Source organism: Mus caroli, chromosome 3 (assembly GCF_900094665.2).
Source record: "Mus caroli chromosome 3, CAROLI_EIJ_v1.1, whole genome shotgun sequence".
Classification (NCBI taxonomy): domain Eukaryota; kingdom Metazoa; phylum Chordata; class Mammalia; order Rodentia; family Muridae; genus Mus; species Mus caroli.
This window is the reverse complement of record NC_034572.1, coordinates 28,879,257-28,894,405: the sequence shown is the minus strand read 5'-3', so window position 1 is coordinate 28,894,405 and position 15,149 is coordinate 28,879,257. Positions and strand designations below refer to the sequence as shown.

The 15,149-nt window shown below is 45.0% G+C and overlaps 1 non-coding gene across 1 annotated transcript; it reads left to right on the top strand.

Annotated features, from left to right (window-relative positions):
- The first annotated feature begins 6,441 nt into the window (after window positions 1-6,441).
- On the top strand, window positions 6,442-6,575 carry LOC115030763. The gene has a single exon (XR_003836357.1). It is a non-coding gene; the product is annotated as a small nucleolar RNA SNORA17 (small nucleolar RNA).
- Window positions 6,576-15,149: the final 8,574 nt, after the last annotated feature.

The window sequence follows — 15,149 nt, the reverse complement described above, 5'->3', positions numbered from 1 at the left end:
TTACCTCTCCAGTACCCTGTCTGTCTACATTCCACCACCCATCCCACCATGATGATAATGGACTGAACCCCTGAAACTGTAAGCTAGCCCCAGTTAAATGTTGTCCTTTAGAAAAGTTCCCATGGTCATGTGTCCCTTCACAGCCATAGAACATTCACTAAGACAAGTGGTATTGATACTGGGAGACTGAACCAAAGTGCTTCACTGAGCAAACAATTGTTTCAGAGAACGGCTCAGCCTAAGGGCTGGCCTCTACCTTTCCACCTGTAGAATGGAAGCAATAGATCATGCCAAATAGTAAATACATTCTGTGGTGCCAAGAAGTACTAAGTCTGCCATCCTTGGTGCTGCATCTGCCCACAATATTCCCTTGTCAGATCTGCAGCTTTCCCAATGAAAAGTGTTTTAGTGGCTGTCACACAAGTCCTGCTGCCCAAATAACCATGTGTCTATGGAATCGCATGCTTCTAAGGCCCCAGAGGATCTGAGTGTCCCTTGCCAGTGTGACCATGACTCAGAGTCCATCCGAGCTCTCACTCTCAGCCCCTGAATTTATTTTTTTCAGCATTCACTTTAAAAGCTCTTAGAAAGCACACTTATGAAGATTTCTTTTATGTCAAAAGTTCCCCCTTCAGCCTGTACGCTAGAGTCGGAGCTGGCAAGCCTGCCTGGCTATCATCCCTATGACCCTATTCAAAGTCTTACTCAAGAGGCGTGGGCAAGCATTTATAGACTTGTTGCATTTCACCCACTGATGCCAGTTCATTTCACTTTCCACAATATCGCATGTGTTCACAGGGAAACATAACTTCTCTATCCCTCTTGTCCCTACTATGTGCTGTGCGATTAAATTAGTTTCTTTGCCCTATAATTCACTACAGTGACATATGAACAAAGAGACCCGGAAAGGCCCATAGCAGGAAGGCCCTGGTAGTGCTTTGTTACGGAGCTCAGCCAGGTCGAGTGTCACATCGGGAAAGTCAGGTGTGTGCGCGGGGTCAGGGCGGAGTGCATCCCTGTCTTTAGCCAGACTCACACATTTAAGAGGAGCCTCTTGGCGATCCGTTCAGCTATTTTATTTTATCATTTTTTTTAAAATCATTTCCCATGATGGAAGTTAGTACTACTGTTCTACGTCATTTATTTTTGGAGGTTGGGATTATTGATAACACAAGTACAGTCTTCTCTGGAAAGTAAGCACCAGGGCCTGGGTGAGGGCAAAGTCAGTAAGGTCCTGGACAGGCAGGAAGAACCAGAGTTCCATCCGCAGCATCCACATAAAAGTCACATGAGGTCCTGGGGAGGATGCCTGGCTTGCTGGCCACTAGCCTAGCTCCAGGTTCAGTGAGAGACCCTGTCTCAAATGTCAAGGTGGAGGGTGGTAGAAGGTGATATTTGACGTGGACCACTGGCTTCCTGAAGCACATAGCCACACACTTGTATGCGCGTATGTGCACACACATATACAACACACACAACAGCAATCATAAAACAAAAGTATACACCTGAAGATACAGCACAAATTCCTTTGGTTGCAGTTAATTTTAAATTAAATGTCTTTGCTATTGTTTTGAGACCTGTAGCCTGCCTGTCCTAGACCAGGCTGTGTAGATCAGGTTAGCCTTGAACTCACAGAGATCTGCCTGCCTCTGTTTCCCAATTGCTGAAATTAAAGGCATGCACTACCATGCCAGGGTAAATTAATTTTTTAAATAAACAAAAAGGGTCTTCAAGAGACTCTTGCTCAGAACCAATAACTTACTATTTTTATTAAAATTACTAATACATTGCTCATGTACAAGTGACAGAGTTTCACTGTGACATCTCTGTACATCCATACGTTGTGGTTCAATCATGTCCCCTTTTTATCTCCTCAAGTCTCCCCTTTCCTTTCTAGAATGTCTATCCTCTGCTCTCTCATCCTGTCTGTCTCCAGGGGTCTTTCTGTGTCTTGTTTAACTGGCACCCTCCCATAGGTTCTATTTTTCTGTAAATGAAGAGACTCCTACAGACCACATCTTCTCCATCCATCCAACACCCATTTACAGAGGTGGAGTCTACAAATGGCAGTTAGCTCCCATTCATTAAAGGTGATTTTAGTTATGGCTCTTTGCTCGCTGTTTCCTTTTATTGTTTCTGATTTTCTGAGATAAGGTCTCACGGAGCTCAGTTAGGCTGACCTCAAACGTCTGATCCCCTGCTTCCATCTTAAGTATAGGGGTGGTAGGATCAGGCATACACTTAATATTTATTTATTTATTTATTTATTTATTTATTTATTTATTTTTATGTATGTATTTTGTGTGTGTGTGTGTGTGTGTGTGTGTGTGTAACAGGATCTGTGGTCATCTGAATGAGAGTAGCCATCATAGACTCAGATGTTTGAATACTTGGTCCCTAGTTGGTGGCACTGTTTGGGAAAGCTTAGGAAGTGTGACCTTGTTGAAGGAAGTATGTAAGGGGTGGGGGTGGCTTTGAAGTTTTATTTTTATTTACTTACTTTGGAGAACGGGGTCTCTTTACATGTTCCTGACTGGCCTGAAACTTACTATGTAGACCAGGCTAGCCTCAACTCAAAAAGGTTTGCTTCTGCCTCTTGAGTGCTAAGATTAAATGACAGTCCGTGTCCACTTCTCCCGCTGGGGTAGCCAGCCTGCTGTCCACCAGGCTAGGCTGGAGAGAGGGAAGCTTAGCTGGGATGGGTGGGTGCAATGTGGGCCTTGGTGGAGAGTTAGTACCTGAGCAAAGAATTTACACACTGGGGACAGCTTTGGAGAACTGGCTCAGTTTAAGGGATGAAGGAAAAAGGATAATTTATGCCCCTGGGGAGGTGGCCAGGGTCTCTGGGGCAAAGTTGGTGTGGCCGTGTGCCATTGGCCAGGACAGAAGTGTTGGAAGGGTGTGCCTCTAAACCCAGATTTGAAGTATTAAAAGCCTGACACTGTCCCCAGTGAGCTCTGCCTGCTGCCATGCTTCTGTGTTGTGATGGACTCTTACCCACAAGCCCATGCTGTGATGGGATGGATTCTTGCCCATATGCTCAGATAAATCATTCTTTTATAAGGCCTTGAATTTGGGATGTATGCCATGTGTGTCTCACACTCACCACCATTCTCCCCAAGACTCCTGAGTGCTAGGATTGTAGGCACCGACCACCACACAGAGCTTCATGTTGAAGCTTTTGGTTGATTGACTTTAGTGATGAAAATGGGCACCAGCCGGTGGAGCCAGCATCTTCAAGGGGGAAAAACAGTGCTAGGGAAGTATTAACACCAGGATTTCATCTTATACTATAGAGCCAAGGTAGCACAAACATAACTACACGAACCAAAGCTATAGCCTTGAGTAGCCATAAGTGAACCCACACAGCAGCCACCTGAGTATGAATTTAAAATCTTTCCTTCCTTCCTCCCTTCTTCCTTCCTTCCTTCCTTTCTTTCTCTCTCTCTCTCTCCCTTCCTTCCTTCCTTCCTTCCTTTCTTTCTTTCTTTCTTCCTTCCTTTCTTTCTTTCTTTCTTTCTTTCTTTCTTTCTCTCTCTCTCTTTCTTCCTTTCTTTCTCTTTCTTTCTTTCTTTCTTTCTTTCTTTCTTTCTTTCTTTCTTTCTTTCCCTTTCCCCTCCTTCTTCCCTTTCTTTCCTTTCTCTCTCTCTCTCTTTCTTTCTTTCCCTTTCCCCTCCTTCTTCCCTTTCTTTCCTTTCTCTCTCTCTCTCTCTCTCTNTTCTTTCTTTCTTTCCCTTTCCCCTCCTTCTTCCCTTTCTTTCCTTTCTCTCTCTCTCTCTCTCTCTCTCTCTCTCTCTCTCTCTCTCTCTCTCCCTCCCTCCCTTGTTTCTTCCTTTCTTGTACGCGTGCTTATAGTTTGAAAGGCACACTAACAACGTTTCCCTTTGGGCCCACACTGGTTCGGCATGTCAGTCTGCTGTGCTCACAACAGCTGCTGCTTCCTTCCAGAGGACTGGGGATGGATTAGAAGTCTTGTTGCTATGATACAGCACAGGAGTTAGGGGTCAATCTCTACATGAGTGTCACCCTCAAAAGTACACATCTATTGAGGAGGACCTGGGCTCTGCATTTGAGATAGTTTGGAAGTTATTTCCTCTGGTGTGTGAAGCACATGGCTGCCAGGAGTCGGTGTCCACTCATCTATCTACACAGCTTTCTCCAGCTGTGGCCTTCAACATTTACTAGCTGGCACATCTTAAATTAAAAAGCTGAGCATTTGAAAGGCACATTCATTAAACAAGCCCAGTTAGTTTGAACACTTTTATCAGAGTATTCTGTACATGACGGTGCTGTCACTTGGGCTGGTCAAAACCGGCTGAGGTTGTCCATTCCCCACACCTGAGGGAATGCACTAACAATGGTTACCTTTGGGCCCACTCGGATTCAGGAGAAATTGGTCCTTGTTGGCCATTAGAACTGTATTGTTTACAGGTAATTCTCAAGCTGTTAAAATGTCATAAAGCCTTATAATTATATAAACTATATATATTACAGTAAAGTCATAATAAAAGAAATAAACATACACACACACAGATCAGGGACCAAGAGGATGGTTCAGTAAGTACCTGAGAGTTTAAACACCAGTACACATTTAAAGATGACAGGTGTCATGGGATACCTTTGTGATCTAAGCACTGAGAGTCATGGCCAGCCAGTCTAGACTAACTGCTGACCTCTAGGTCAGTGAGAGACCTTGTTTCCACAGGAGGCAGACAGCATAGCTGAGGATGACATCAGAGGCTACGCTCTAGTCTTCACACACATGTACACTACACCACCACCTCCACCCATTCTCACCACCCCAGCCCTCCAAACACACACTAAGAGAGAAAATGAGAACCAGGATTAAGGAAGAGAACTCATTCATGTAACAGATTATTTTCTGTCACTGTTATTTCTGTTGCAGTGAGCACAGGGTGAGGGATGGGTAAACACAGAATGCAGGGTCTAAAGGAGCTCAGATACTGTCATTTACAATCAAATAAGCAACTGCAGCGAAGGTATCAATCACCATGACCGCACAGTGCAGCCTAACAGTTCACACTAGCACATTGGGTTGTCCTATGTGCTAGCAGCCTATTGTCCTGCAGAGCAGGAGCCCTTCACAAGGGATGGTGGGGAAGGGGGATGACAGGCAGGGTGGTGAAAGGAGATACCCATCAGAAGTGCCCCAGTACTTTGTGTTGTAGACTTGAAGAACACACAGCCGCATGCGGCCTTTAGCTCTTCTTCCAAGTCCAGAGATACCCAAAGGTCAAGGTTCAGAAATCAGCATCCTTCCAAGTGGATATGCATACTAACTTTGCTACAGATGATTTTGTATTTGATAAAAGCTGACTTGAGGGACTGCCTTTGCTTATAAAAGAAGAATTTAATTATAAAAAAATTCCCTGCAATTAAAGACTTGGCTAGAGTTAGAGTTATGTGACTTCCCATAATGACTGAGAGACAGGTGTCTTAGAAAGCTACAAGAGACTGACAGAACTCAACAGGCGAAATGCCACCGACCAAGATCTCATGGCCAGCATAGTCGAAGTGGTTTCTTGGTTGGAGAGGGTATAAAGAGATAGACAAGCCAGGCGTGGTGGCGCACGCCTTTAATCCCAGCACTCGGGAGGCAGAGGCAGGCGGATTTCTGAGTTCGAGGCCAGCCTGGTCTACAAAGTGAGTTTCAGGACAGCCAGGGCTACACAGAGAAAAAAAAAAAAAAAAAAAAAAGAGATAGACAGAAAGGAATGTCAGAGACTAAAATAACTGACATCATTATTCATTATTGTGAGTGCATATAGTGTGTGTGTATGCACACGCATATGCATGTAACATGGCACATATGTGGAGAGAACATGGCAACACTATGGAGTTGATACAATTCACTCATATTTACATGGACTTGAACTTGGCTCACTAGGCTTACAGGCCTTTACCCACTGAGCCGTCTCCAACCAAAAGTGGCATTTTGACCATGCAAGGGAGAATGAATGACCTTGTTTCTGGGTTCTTGGGCAAGTGGTTATACAGCCATCAGAAGTACCAAGTGTCATTGTTACCAGTTTTATGGAGCTTCACACACACTGCATGGCAGCAATCCAATGTCTGGCCAAGCCGCAAGCAGTTTCACCAAGGCTTTGAAGCAGCAGTGTGACCCTCCCTTTCTATGGCAGATTTCCAATGAAATAGATCAGTAGTCAGACCCACTTTGAGAAGAAACTGACCTCCTGTGTTGGATGCTTCCTACGATTGAATGATAGGAAAGCCTTTGGTTTACCAAGTGATTTCACCTGGTCTCACCATGTAGCCCAGGCTTCCCTCAGTCTCACTACACTCCTGCCTCTGTCTCCCACAGGCTGATATTACAGACATGTTCCATCATACCCAATTTGGTTATTCTAGTTTTTCCTCTTTAAAAAAAAAACAAAAACAAAAACAAAAAAACCCCACTTACCTGCCACTAAAGGCATTGCAGATGTGGCTGCCGTGTCACATGTGCATCATCAGAAGGTGGCAGAGAGGAGAGGCGCTATGAGTAAGCTCAGTGTTCTACCTACGAACATCTGCATGATTAGCAGCCTAACTTAACTCCCTGAAAAAAAGCAAGCCCGAGATAACCAACAGTCTGGTGCCATGGAGTCTGGACATCATGCAGGCCTGGAGGTGGGGAGGTGGCAGACCACACCAGAGATGACGCCTGCCTGGTGCCATAATGCATGGGCGAGGCATAGCACTCCTGAGATGAGCCTAGCACTCAGATACTCTGAGTGCCACTAAGACGAGCAAGTAAGTGGTGGAGAAATGGAAGAGAAAGAGAAACAGAAGGATGTGGGCACAGAAGAGAGGCAGAACTAGAGAGTCGAGGGTAGTGAGGAACAACCTGATGTGAGTAGCCAGTGATGCCGTCTGGAACCATGGTGGGTTCCTGGCCTGTGCTGCCACTGGGGGCTACATCTGGGTCCATGGCCCTGCAGCAGAAGTGGTCTGTTACTACCAAAGACCAGGCAGATACCCAATTCCTAGTTTGGGCTTAGTCTGGGGAAATGTTGATGCATGAGGGCTGTGTGGAACTGGCCTCATCACTTGCCTGGGCATTGTGGAAGAGCTGGCCCTAGGGACACAGAACAGGAGAGCTGAACCCACCCTCAGCCAGCTGCAGTACTTGGGAGAGCCAGCCCTGCACATTTCAGGAGTTGCAGGTTGAGCCAGCTCTGACAACATGAGCATGGGAAAGTTGGCCCTGCCACTTGACTCTGGTGCAGTTTACTTTGGCATGGACAAGGGAGATCTGGCCCTGGGGTCACCTGTTGTAGCACTCAGGAGATCTGGCCCTACACCTCTACTGAACAATGCAGTCGAGCTAGCCTTAGCTGTGGGCATTGCAGATAAGCCAGCCCTGAGGGCATGAGCACAGGAGAGCTAGCCCTGCCTCTTAATTTCATTAATTGCTGTTACATGCCTATATGGATATGTATATACATATGGATCCTACACACACAAGCACAACCTGCTCAGTCTGTATAATGTTACTTGTATGCATGTTTTCAGGGCTGACTGATTTGGATAGTCATTTCACGAGATTTTCCTTGGGGAAGACTATTTCTACAGCTCGACATTCCTCAGTTGCCTGTAGTTCTTTGTGTGGTGTTGAGGCCTCAAGGTCTTTTCCTAGCAGTTTAGACATTCTTAAAAATGAAAAGATTCAGAACTAGGAAGTCAGCTCAGTCTGTAAGTGACTCGACTTGTTGGCATGAGGATCTGAGTTAACCTCCAGGAGCCACTTTAGACAGACAAAGATGGGTGTGGTGGTGTGTGCTTGATAACTCTCTGCCTCTCGCCAGTCCTCTTCTCATGCCCTGCTCCGTGTTTGTGTGTTCATATACAGGTATGTGTATTTAACATTGTTTGTTTGTACTTGGTCTGGTGTCACAGGCTGGTCTTGAACTCACAACATAGTTGAGGATGACCGTATACTTCTCATTTTCCTGCCTTTACCTTCTGAGTGGTGGGGTAAAAGGCGTATGCCAGCCCGCTCTGTTGATGTGGTGCCGGGGACAGAACCCAGGTGTTTGTGCTTGCGATGCAGGTGCTCCACCAGCTAAGCTTCCACCCCTTTTTGCCTTGATGTCACACTGTCACAGGGAGGTTAGGTTCCCAGCCGTCCACTGGAGGGTACCCAGTGCCTCTCAGAGAACATGACAAATGCGGACCTATGAGTAGATCCACTCTGCCTGCTACCACAAGGCCGTCTCCACTATGCACCACCTCCAGTTAGCTCATCGCTAACGCCACAGAATGGAGATCGTTTTTGTATGTAACCCTTCCACCTTCCTGATTTTTCCCATCTCAGAAGCTACAATTGGAGCAAAGAAAAGACAGAATATTAAAATTCCAGTTTTGCGTTGCTGAACTACTTTCCCAAAGACATATATATATATATATATATATATATATATATATATATGCATGCTTTTTTATTCCATATTCCAGCACTAAAACCATTCCATTGGATCCAAATGGCACCTTTGAGAGACATGGAGGCAGACAGAACGGCACATCTTAAATTTGTCTATGAATACAGAGGTGTAACTTTTTGAGGCAGAACTATGATGTATCAAACCCTTAGAGATCCTTGGTACCACAGCCTGGAAGCGTGCAAAAATAAAAATGTAACCTCTGGGTAAGCTACAGTCTCTGGAAGTTCTTTTTTGAAGCCACCAAGAGCTTTCAGCCTTCTTGAGGTGTGATGGGTTCTGCCCTCTGTACTGCAGGTTCATTTTCTGTTTACTCATGCAATTACTTGGTGTTTCATAGGAGGGGTTTCCGTTAACTTTCAAACTACATTTCACATTCAGTGTTGATGTCTCAGTTTCCAGATGTAAATCTGAGACACTATGAAGCATATCTCAGAGGTACTCTTGGTATAAGAGAAAATCCATACTGATGTCGACTATCCATATTGATGTCGACTGAGGAGCTGAACAATCTTTAGGATGTTTGTGTACTGATTTTTCACTCTTGAAACACCATAGAAAGTACCTCGGTGTCTATAGAAAACAACTTAAAGACCTTGTTTCAAATAACGCCCTAAGGTTATTTTTGTGTAGAAGACGCGGACTGTTTCTATGGAAACAGGTTTTCTCTATTTCGTTCCGCTGCTGCCATCTAGAGGACAGGAGAAGTACAGCAAGTCCTAATGCGTCATTTTCCCCCGACCCAATCCCGCACTGTTGACCATTGCCCTTGAGTTAGTTCTGCCCTGCTTATCTCCTGCCCTTTCTCAGTTTACATCCCAGGGTTCTTGCCCAGAGGATGGATTGATCCTATCCAGCTGGGCACAGGCGGAATCAGAGTGAGCCTTGTGCCTCTCAGTCCTCTCACACCTGTGGCTCCTCTCTCATCACGAATGTGAAGTAGGAAAGAGGTAGTTGATGAACTTGCTGAGGGATTCTTGGTGCCGGGCAGAATTCCTGTGGAGGTTGCCAGGCACTGGAACCTTTAAGAAGGATTAGAATATCCCCTTAAAGAATTCCCTTGCAGGGCTGGATTGCTACCTTGCGAGCACAAAGTGATCTTGGTACCTCCCCCAGTCTCTTGACAATGCTGTGTGCTGTGCTTCCTGTTCAGTGAGCTGAACCACCAGGGGTTCTCACCTGAAGCTGGGCAGGTGGCCACGACAGCTTCTTGAAGTTTTTCTTGTGTCCTAATCTGTGAGCCAAAAGAAACTGCATAAAGTGTACCGTCTCAGAAATTGTTTTAAACTAACAGGAAGTGAGCCTGCAGGCTTCCATCTCATCTGTTTTTAGGAAGAGACTTCTAGATTGAATACATAAAAGCCAAGTGGCAATAAAATTATGCATATCTCAGTTGCTCCGTGTTTTGTGTTGTCTTTAACTCCCCCAGTGATGGCACCAAGGGGCCTCAAAGTCGATACACAAGACGCTCCTCCCCAGGGATACCCACTGCCCCCTGGAACTTGCTATAATAGAGCATCTGTACCATTTTGCAGAAATGATTTGATTTTCTGCCTTCCACACAAAGCTATTGGCCTTCATCTGCTGATGTTTGTTGTAGCCCTTACACGGAATAGACATCCCATGAGCGTTGTTAATGAATACATGAAGAGTATAGTTTAAAACCTGTGAGTTAGTTTCACCAGTTCTCAGAGTAGTTTAGTGTGGAACATTCCCATAATAGCATAATTACAGGCCAGTAGGCAGCCACTTCTGACAGGTGTGAGGTTACAATGCTGGGGGCTCTGATCTGTCATTAGCTTCTTTACACCATCCCTGTCATTAGAAGGTGTGTTTGGACAAATTGTAACAAGTTTCTTAAGTGCAGACCAGCCGCAGTACCGAAGCAGTAACACCTCTCTCCCCAGCATGGGGTAGTTAAGCGGACTGCTAGTTGGAGGAAAACCACGCCCACTGTGAGCCTAGAAAAACAGTCGCAAGGACGAGCGAAGTTCTGACCGCCAAACCAGGTGTGGAAGCCAGCGGCAGTCCTAGGACGTGGGCTTCTCTCAGATAACCAAAGCCAAACAGAAAAGTCTAGGCAAACAGGGTCAAATTAACAACAGTACAAACCACAGGGGGATTCCAGTCGCAGCTGAGTGCAGAGCAGTGGGTCTACAAGTGTAGGGCTTGACTTTGATCCCCAGTCCGGACCCCCTCTCTCCCCCCACCCCACCCCTACCCCTCCAACCCTCCATCCCCCACCCCAGCCTCAAAACAAAAGGCACCCTGGGTCCTTACTACTGGCAGATTACAGTGTCAGAGGCTGTGTTAGTGAATGGTCTGTGGATCAAAGGGACAGAATGGAGATACAGTTCAAGTAGCCAGAATTTTTTATATACCCCCTCCAACGCCCACAAGAAGACGGGTGGACCTTAGACTCACTATGCTGCTCAGGTTGTCTCAGAACTCGTGATTCTTTTGTGTTGGGTATGTGTACTCCCACACCAGGACAGAATTTAGTACTCATAAAAAGTCCCACAGTGGTGGCAGGGTACAAAAGTGATGCAATTGGGCTACAATGTGACGTTCGAAAAATGTGCGATTGTTAATTATAGCTTAGACTTTAAGCAGACTCCTCTGGGGAACTGCTAGCAATTTCAGTGGATGACGTCATAGCCCTTCCTTCCTTCCTTCCTTCCTTCCCTTCTTCCTTCCTTCCTTCCTTCCCTCCTTTCTCTTTTTCTTTCTTCCAGTATGCTATGAGAGTGATGCAGGCTGTCACCCTCTACAAGACTGGCTTTTGGGACTGTCACTACCCTTAACACACGTGTCGCCCAGCTGTGGCTCTAGCACTTTCCTCCTGACTGCCTTTTTCACCACCTCTGGCTTTAAAAACAAACAAACAAACAAACAAACAAGCAAACAAACAAACAGGGTTCAGGGTCAGGTCCTCATGCATGCAAGGTGGGCACTTTACTGACTGAGCCTCTATTTATCTAACAATACCAACATTATCACTATTTTACATTTGTCCATTTATTTATTGTGTGTTTGACATGAATACTTGTATGGAGGTCAGAGAACTTGTGAGAGTCGGTTCTCAGCCTCCACTGTGTGGGTCCCAGGGGCACCTGCCCCTGCAGACCCACCTCCCTGGCCTCATCATCGCTATTTTCAAATGGTGAACAATTACAAATACGGAATAAGCATCTGCTGCCTGTTCGCACCTGTTTGCCTTGTTTTCTAGTCTCTGTTTGAAGTGTGCATTATTGTCTGTTACATTGTGTGGAAACAATCACAGTGTTTCCCTGCTCCCTAGAAGGCTGCCTGCTGGAGAGGAAGCTGCAGGGCTCTGAGCACACAGCTCTCTCACTGCACCTGATGCCCCTCTTAGGTAATCCCATCCGGGCTTTGAATCCTACCTGTCCTCTGGCATAGGATGCTCAGATCCTGGACTTAGAGCCTCACTGTGCCCCATGTTCATGCAGTTATCACATTTCTTCTCAAATGGCTAGCCATGGGCTGCATCCCCTGTTCCTCCACTCATCTAGCTGGCTTTACCCTGACCATAAATGGTCCCATCTATTGACTGATTGTCTTTCAAATGTGGCTAGTTGGTTATTCTTTTTCTTCATCTTCAAAATTTCTTTCTAATCTGAAGCCTAGTGAGGCGACTCCCTGGGTGAAGAAGGTACTTGCTGGGGATGCCTGGAACCCCCTCCCCCCAAAAGATCCAGATGCAAAAGCGTGCATGACCAAGCCAGCTCAGTCAGTCAACAGGTTCTCTCTCTAGCTCAGAAGTGAGGATTAAAAAGAAAAAAGTCAATTAGACAACGTTGTAACATGGCCCCACCCAGTTCTGAGGCAGGTTTATTTTTTCCTAATCTGCTTTTATACCATTTTAATTACATGCAAGTACTAAGATTAGTTCTAGGTTGAGGAACAAACAAGACAATAAACACAAATAGTCAAAGAACAAGCAGGGCAGTAAACAAAGTCCCATGATCACTCCCGTGATCAGGGTTTCTAAGGGCTTATCAGGATGACCAAGATATCCAAGCCTACTTCCCTGTCCTAGCCCAAAGTCATATTCTTGCCTGAAGCCTACTTCTTTGTTCTACCCTAAAATTAGATTCCTGCCTGAACTTACTTACTTCCCTGTTCTAGCCTAAAATTAGATTCTTGCTTGACCTTACTTCCTTGTCATAGCTCAATGTCAGATTCCTGCTTGAAGCCCATTTCCTTGTCCTGGCCCAATGTCAGATTCCTACCAAGTGGCCCCCAAACGCTCTCCACACATTTGAATCCAAACTTTCAAAGCCAGCAGGTCAGCTGGCTTGAAGTATACACACTAACAGAAATAAGAGAGACCCTGACTCAAAACAAGACAGAAGGAGAAAACTCACTTCTGAAAGTTTTAGTCTAACCTCTGCACGCGCGCGCACGCGCATGCACACACACACACACACACCAAATAACACATGTCTAGTTCAAGCAGCTCTTGACTGAAGTAGAAGTTAAAAGCTGTTTGATTCTTTTTCATTCCCTGTGTCCATATTCTACACAGCACACAGAAAGATACTTTCAAATTGTAAATTGTATTCCTCTGCAGTCAGAGTAAAACCTAAACTTCCATGTGATGCCCACCTCACTCTGCTTCCCAATTCCAAAGCCCCTCTGTGCAAATTCATTCTCCACAAGGTTTTGGCCTCATTTTTTCCTTTCCATGGAAACATCTACTTCCTCAGCTTATAAACACTTGAGTCATAGAAATCTGAAATGAGGCCTGGGCTGGGATGCTCCATGCCTAGAACCCATGAAAACCACTGTGTGTGCTGGCACACACCTGTAGTCCCAGCACCAAGGTGAAGAGTCAGGTGGCTCTCAAGGGTTTCCTGGCCAGGCAGCCTAGCCTACTTGGTGATTCTTGGATCAGGGAGAGAAAATAAGTGCCTAAGGCTGATATTATCCTCTGCCTCCACATGCATGTGCATATACAGGTACCCATATGAACACACACACACACACACACACACACACACACATGCAGATACACAATGTATCTCACCTTCTGTCCTCACCTTCTGTCATATTAGCTAATTTTATTTTTCTTATTACTTCATTAACACATTTACATTTTGTCTCCTCTATGAGAGGATATAAACACCCAGACTCCATGGTCCTCTCTACTTTGCCTGTGAAGGTATGTGATGGTGTCATTTATGCCTACAATGACACTCAATGAATTCTATTAGTGGATGAATCACTTCCCCAAGAGCCCCTGGAACTCATCATGCAGAGTGGATATGTGTCTGTCATAACTGTCTTATTAAATGGAGATTTTTAAAATTAATTATTTTATTTATTTAAATTCTAAAATTTCCCTCTCCCAGTCCCCGCTCCCAAAGTTCTTCACCCTATCCTCTTCCCCTTTACCTCTAAGAGGGTGCTCCCCCTCCCATCCACCCTCCCACATCACCCTTCCCTGGGGCATCAAGTCTCTACAGGATTAGGCGAATCCTCATCCACTGAGGCCAGATAAGGCAGTCCTCTGCTAGATATGTGCCCAGGACATGGACCAGACCATGTATGCTCTTTGGTTGGTGGGTCAGTCTCTGAGAGCTCCCAGAGTTGACACTGTTGGTAGAAATTGATTTTTAAAATGAAACATCTTTATTGTGAAACCTTAAACAAAACCACACAGCGTTAAGGAAGTAAGAAGGAAGACAGGAGAAATGGCTTACTAACTGAGCACATGACCTGCTCTTGAAAAGGACCACACTTCATTCACAACATCTCTAACTCCAGCTCCAGGGTCCAAGGTCCTCTTCTGGTCTTCATGTGCTGCACATAGACCCATGTAAGTACACACACAAAATGACTTTTAATTCTTTAAAATTTATTTTAAAAAGGAAATAAAACAACTCTCAATCTCACACAGAGACGTTGGCATATTTTAGTACAATTAACACAATTAGAAACCTCATATATAAAAAAAAAGAAAAGAAAAAGAAACCTCATATATGCTGTTCTGTTTGGCTGTTACATTCTGTTCTTGGGATAAATTCCTAGATAACGGATTGCCGAGTCAGGATTCAACTCATTTGATTTGGGGAGTTGGTGGGGGAAGATAGGTCAGTGGTCAGGGGTGCTCGTCCACTCCTGGCACTCAAACAGTGATTCACAATCACTTGTAACTCCAGTTCCAGGGCATATAGTGCCATGTTCTGACCTTCAAATGTACTAGGTATGCAGACATATGTGTAGGCAAAACATAGCATTCATAAACAAAACAAAACAAAACAAAAAAACCCAACCATTGGTGGATATTTCTAAATTGCCCTCATTACTTCAACTCCCAAGTCTGTAGAAGCCGCTAAGCACCTACACATTTTCCTTTCGCTGGAAGCATCTGAATATGTTTATTTTCCAAGCAAATGACAAATCTGTGACAATAGAGACAAATAAAAGGTTATTTCTTTGTTTAGTTTCATCACATGATTCCTGCTGAGGTGGGCACGGCCGTGGTTCTGAGGTGAGCTGGTGTTTGATACTTCATGTAGTAAAAGGAAAGGAACACGATTTAGTCCTTTAGTCCTTATCTTTTTCTTTCTCTTCTCTTCTCTTCTCTTCTCTTCTCTTCTCTTCTCTTCTCTTCTCTTCTCTTCTCTTCTCTTCTCTTCTCTTCTCTTCTCTTCTCTTCTT